Here is a 6,588-nt window from a genome sequence, read left to right as displayed (position 1 = left end):
AAGGAATTAGTGGTGGATTAGTATAGGTACCTGAGTACAGTTTTACTATTATTATGAGTTAATTTGATCTGCATATATGTTAGTTTGTTGGCTGGATTGACTGGAGTAATGGAGGGGTGGAGGAGGGAAGAATCCAAAAGTGTTAATTGGGGAGTTTATAGTAATAGGATTTAGGCTTGGAATGAGTAAAGGGGGGATGGAGGAGGGAAGAGTCTGTGGAAAGGGGTACGGAGATCATAATAGCAAGAGGGGTTTTGGATGAGCTAAAGGTGAGATAAATGAGGGAGAATTTAGTAGGGTTGTTTGAGAGTTCATGGTAGTAAACTGAGGTTTGGGTGAGTTAGATGTGGAAGAGGAGGGAAGAACTTAGGCAGGGTTATTTAGGAGATGAAAGTAGTAGAATGGATTTGGGATGAGTCAGAGTGGGAATGGAGGATAGACTGATAGAGACATGACACATGGCGATGGGTAAACAAAGTAAAGCTTTCAAGAGTAAAAACATAATATGTTTTTATTTATAATTTTTATATATATATATATATATATATATATATATATATATATATATATGGAAAATGTCACTTACCCAGTGTACATCTGTTCGTGGCATGATACGCTGCAGATTCACATGCTTTGCACATCCCGCCATCTAGTATTGGGCTCGGAGTGTTACAAGTTGTTTTTCTTCGAAGAAGTCTTTTCGAGTCACGAGATCGAGGGACTCCTCCCCTTTAGGCTCCATTGCGCATGGGCGTCGACTCCATCTTAGATAGTTTTCCCCGCAGAGGGTGATGTAGGAGTTGTGTATTATAGTAATAGTGCCCATGGAATGGAGTAAAAATGTATGTACATAATGTTGTTTAAAGCGATATATTTACAAATTTACAAATGTTCAAGATCAACTTCAAACGGCTACAGGCTCCCGGGGAGGTGGGTGGGCGCATGTCAATCTGCAGCGTATCATGCCACGAACAGATGTACACTGGGTAAGTGACATTTTCCGTTCAATGGCATGTGTAGCTGCAGATACACATGCTGTGCATAGACTAGTAAGCAGTTATCTCCCCAAAAGCGGTGGCTCAGCCTGTAGGAGTTGGAGTTGTTTGAAATAAAGTTTGTAGCACTGCTTGTCCTACTGTGGCTTGTTGTGTTGTTAACACATCCACACAGTAATGCTTGGTGAACGTATGAGGCGTAGACCATGTGGCAGCCTTACATATTTCATTCATTGGAATATTTCCTAGAAAGGCCATGGTAGCACCTTTCTTCCTAGTTGAGTGTGCCTTTGGTGTGATAGGCAGTTCTCTTTTTGCTTTGAGATAACAGGTTTGAATGCATTTAACTATCCATCTGGCAATGCCTTGTTTGGATATTGGATTCCCTGTATGAGGTTTTTGGAAAGCAACAAATAGTTGTTTTGTTTTTCGAATCTCTTTTGTTCTATCAATGTAGTACATTAATGATCTTTTGATGTCTAATGTATGTAGTGCTCTTTCAACTACAGAATCTGGTTCAGGAAAGAACACTGGTAGTTCTACTGTTTGATTTAAGTGGAACGGTGATATGACTTTTGGTAAGAACTTTGGATTTGTTCGTAAGACTACTTTATTCATGTGTATCTGAATAAAGGGTTCTTGTATGGTAAATGCCTGTATTTCACTTACTCTTCTTAGAGATGTGATGGCAATTAGAAATGCTACTTTCCATGTTAAATATTGTATCTCACATGAGTGCATGGGTTCAAACGGTGGACCCATGAGCCGTGTTAAGACAATGTTGAGGTTCCACGAAGGAACTGGTGGTGTTCTTGGTGGGATAATTCTTTTTAGTCCCTCCATAAAAGCCTTTATGACTGGTATCCTAAATAGTGAAGTTGAATGCGTAATTTGCAGATAAGCTGAAATTGCTGTGAGATGTATTTTAATGGATGAGAAAGCTAGCTTTGACTTTTGTAAGTGCATTAGGTAGCTGACGATTTCTTTAGCAGATGCGTGTAAGGGTTGAATTTGTGTATTATGGCAGTAATAATCAAATCTTTTCCACTTATTTGCATAGAAATGTCTTGTGGTTGGTTTTCTAGCTTGTTTTATGACCTCCATACATTCCTGTGTAAGGTCTAGATGTCCGAATTCTATGACTTCAGGAGCCAAATTGCTAGATTCAGCGATGCTGGATTTGGGTGTCTGATCTGTTGTTTGTGTTGAGTTAACAGATCTGGTCTGTTCGGTAGTTTGACATGAGGCACTACTGAAAGGTCTAGTAGTGTTGTGTACCAAGGTTGTCTTGCCCAAGTTGGTGCTATTAGTATGAGTTTGAGTTTGTTTTGACTCAATTTGTTTACTAGATATGGAAGGAGTGGGAGAGGGGGAAAAGCATATGCAAATATCCCTGACCAACTCATCCATAACGCATTGCCCTGAGACTGATCCTGTGGGTACCTGGATGCGAAGTTTTGGCATTTTGCGTTTTCTTTTGTTGCAAATAGATCTATTTGTGGTGTTCCCCATCTTTGGAAGTAAGTGTTTAGTATTTGGGGTTGAATCTCCCATTCGTGGATCTGTTGGTGATCCCGAGAGAGATTGTTTGCTAACTGGTTCTGAATTCCTGGAATGAACTGCGCTATTAGGCGAATGTGGTTATGAATTGCCCAATGCCAAATTTTTTGTGCCAGGAGACACAACTGTGTTGAGTGTGTTCCTCCCTGTTTGTTCAGATAATACATTGTTGTCATGTTGTCTGTTTTGACAAGAATGTGTTTGTGGATTATTATAGGTTGAAAAGCTTTCAATGCTAGAAATACTGCCAGTAATTCTAAGTGATTTATGTGAAACTGTCTCTGTTGAGTGTCCCATTGTCCTTGGATGCTGTGTTGGTTGAGGTGTGCTCCCCACCCTATCATGGAGGCATCCGTTGTTATTACGTATTGAGGCACTGGGTCTTGGAAAGGCCGCCCTTTGTTTAAATTTATAGTGTTCCACCATTGAAGCGAGGTGTATGTTTGGCGGTCTATCAACACTAGATCTTGAAGTTGACCCTGTGCCTGTGACCATTGTGATGCTAGGCACTGTTGTAAGGGCCGCATGTGCAATCTTGCGTTTGGGACAATGGCTATGCATGAGGACATCATGCCTAGTAGTTTCATCACTATTTTGACTTGTATCTTTTGTTTTGGGTGCATGGCCTGTATTACATTGTGAAATGCCTGTACCCTTTGTGAACTTGGAGTGGCAATACCTTTTGTTGTGTTGATTGTCGCGCCTAAGTATTGTTGTATTTGACACGGCTGAAGGTGTGACTTGTTGTAGTTGAGTGAGAAACCTAGTTTGTGAAGGGTTTCTATGACATACTTTGTGTGTTGTGAGCACCGTTCCTGCGTGTTGGTTTTTATTAACCAATCGTCTAGGTTCGGGAACACATGTATTTGCTGTCTTCTGATATGAGCAGCCACTACTGCCAGGCATTTCGTAAAAACTCTTGGCGCAGTTGTTATCCCAAATGGCAACACTTTGAATTGGTAATGTACCCCTTGGAATACAAACCTTAAGTACTTTCTGTGTGAAGGATGTATCGGTATATGGAAGTATGCATCCTTTAGGTCTAGTGTTGTCATGTAGTCTTGTTGTTTGAGCAGTGGGATTACGTACTGTAATGTCACCATGTGAAAGTGATCTGATTTGATGAAGGTATTTAATGTTCTGAGATCTAAAAGGGGTCTTAGAGTCTTGTCCTTTTTGGGTATGAGAAAGTACAGAGAGTAAACTCCTGTTCCTTTTTGTTGAATTGGTACTAATTCTATTGCTCCCTTTTGTATCAATGCTTGGACCTCTAGTCCTAGAAGATCCATGTGTTGTTTTGACATATTGTGTGTTTTCGGTGGGACGTTTGGAGGGAATTTGAGAAATTCGATGCAGTAACCATGCTGGATAATTGCTAGGACCCAAGTGTCTGTTGTTATTTCCTCCCAATGTTTGTAAAACTTGGTTAGTCTCCACCCCACAGGTGTTAGGTGTTGGGGATTTGTGACGTGGAAGTCACTGTTTGTTTTGAGGAGTTTTGGGACTTTGGAACTTCCCTCTACTCTTTTGGAATTGTCCCCTCTATATTGTCCCCGAAAACGTCCCCGCTGATATTGGCTCTGATAAGTGGGCCTTGTTTGTGAGGTTGTGGGTTCTGTAGTTTGTCCTCGAAACACCCCTCTAAACTGCGTTTTGCGAAATGTGCCTCTGCTCTGTGGGGAGTAGAGTGTGCCCATGGCTTTGGCCGTATCAGTGTCTTTTTTAAGTTTTTCGATAGCAGTGTCCACCTCCGCCCCAAACAACTGCTGTCCGTTAAAAGGCATATTAAGCACGGCTTGTTGTATTTCCGGCTTGAATCCTGACGTACGCAACCATGCGTGTCTCCTTATGGTTACTGCTGTATTTACTGTCCTAGCAGCTGTATCTGCTGCATCCATTGCTGACCGTATCTGATTATTTGAGATACTTTGTCCTTCCTCCACCACTTGTTGTGCCCTTTTCTGGAACTCCTTGGGTAAGTGTTCAATGAAATGTTGCATTTCGTCCCAATGAGCCCTATCATATCTTGCCAGTAGTGCCTGTGAGTTGGCAATACGCCATTGGTTGGCAGCTTGTGCAGCAACCCTTTTCCCCGCAGCGTCGAACTTGCGACTCTCCTTGTCTGGAGGTGGTGCGTCTCCTGAGGTGTGAGAGTTTGCTCTTTTGCGAGCTGCCCTTACTACCACAGAGTCTGGTGTTAATTGCTGCGTGATATATACAGGGTCTGTTGGCGGTGGCTTGTACTTTTTTTCTACTCTTGGAGTTATGGCCCTGCCCTTCACAGGCTCCTGAAACACCTGTTTGGAGTGTTTTAGCATTCCAGGTAGCATAGGTAAGCTTCGGTATTGGCTACGAGTCGAGGATAGTGTATTAAACAAAAAGTCATCCTCAATTGGTTCTGCGTGCAAGGTGACGTTATGAAATGCAGCTGCTCTTGACACCACCTGTGTATAAGCTGTACTGTCCTCAGGTGGCGACGGCCTAGCTGGGTAACAGTCTGGGCTGTTATCTGACACTGGCGCATCATAAAGATCCCATGCGTCGGGATCATCTTGACTCATTCCAGTATGAGTTGGGGATTGCATCAGTGGTGGAGTGGCTACCGGTGATATGTTCGTTGATGGTGGTGGGGATGGTGGCGGTGTTGTTTGTTTTGCCACCTTTGCCTGTGGCCGATTGTCCTTTTCTTGAAAGGCAAGTCTTCTTTTCATCCTAATTGGGGGAAGAGTACTTATCTTCCCTGTGTCCGATGTGGAGCCTTCTCTGAGTGTAGTCTGGCTCCATTGACTGTAGTTCTTGTCCGAACTTATGTCCTTGCATTTGGGAGGACAGTCCCTGTTCCTCTGTGTAGGAACCTGATTGTGGTTCCGAGGCTGGATGTTTCGGAATGGAAATCTTTTCGGTAGCCTTTTTCGGCTCAGACGACACCTTCTTTATTTTTGGCGTCCTGGTCTCTCGGTGCCGACTTGTTTCGGTGCCGCCCTTTCGGTGTCGAACTTGCTCGGTCCCGCTGTCTCGGGCTCGAGTTTGCTGTGTGCCGGTATCTCGACCGGAGTCGGATGACTTCGACACATGCGTGCCCTTTTTCGGTGCCGATGTTCGGTCACCTATTTTTCGGGTTAAGCCATGGCCTGCTGGCATCCCCTGTGCTTTTGTGGTCTTGTCGTGAGTTTTGTGTGTCGACGTCTTACTCCCAGTTTTAGGCGTCTCTCCGGGAATCAAGCTCTTCTGAGTCCGAGTCCTGGATGGAGAAGGTTTCTTCTTCCTCCTCCAAGTGTCTTTGTCCTGTCGGCGCCGACGCCATTTGCAGTCTTCTTGCTCTTCGGTCTCTTAGTGTCTTCCTCGACCGAAACGCTCGACAGGCTTCACAAGTATCTTCCTTGTGTTCTGGAGACAAACACAAGTTACAGACCAGGTGCTGATCTGTATACGGATACTTGTTGTGGCATTTGGGGCAGAAGCGGAATGGGGTCCGTTCCATCAGCCTTGAAGAGACACGTGGTCGGGCCGACCAGGCCCCGACGGGGGAATCGAAAAAACCCCGAAGGGCCACCAGAGCTCTTCAATAGTCAGTGTCGATCTGTTGTAACTAACCCGATACCGAACGCAAACAATACCGTCGAATTTTCCGAGATTCTAACTATCTTTCCGAACCGAAACACGGAGCGAAAAGGAACACGTCCGAACCCGATGGCGGGAAAAAAACAATTTAAGATGGCGTCGACGCCCATGCGCAATGGAGCCGAAAGGGGAGGAGTCCCTCGATCTCGTGACTCGAAAAGACTTCTTCGAAGAAAAACAACTTGTAACACTCCGAGCCCAACACTAGATGGCGGGATGTGCAAAGCATGTGTATATGCAGCTACACATGCCATCAAACATATATATATATATATATATATATATATATATATATATATATATATGTTCGATGGCATGTGTAGGTGCAGATACACATGCTGTGCATTATCCTGCCATCTAGTGTTGGGCTCGGAGTGTTACAAGTTGTTTTTCTTCGAAGAAGTCTTTTCGA

The sequence above is a fragment of the Pleurodeles waltl genome, chromosome 11 (assembly GCF_031143425.1).
Source record: "Pleurodeles waltl isolate 20211129_DDA chromosome 11, aPleWal1.hap1.20221129, whole genome shotgun sequence".
Lineage (NCBI taxonomy): Eukaryota > Metazoa > Chordata > Amphibia > Caudata > Salamandridae > Pleurodeles > Pleurodeles waltl.
This window is presented reverse-complemented; position numbering follows the sequence as displayed.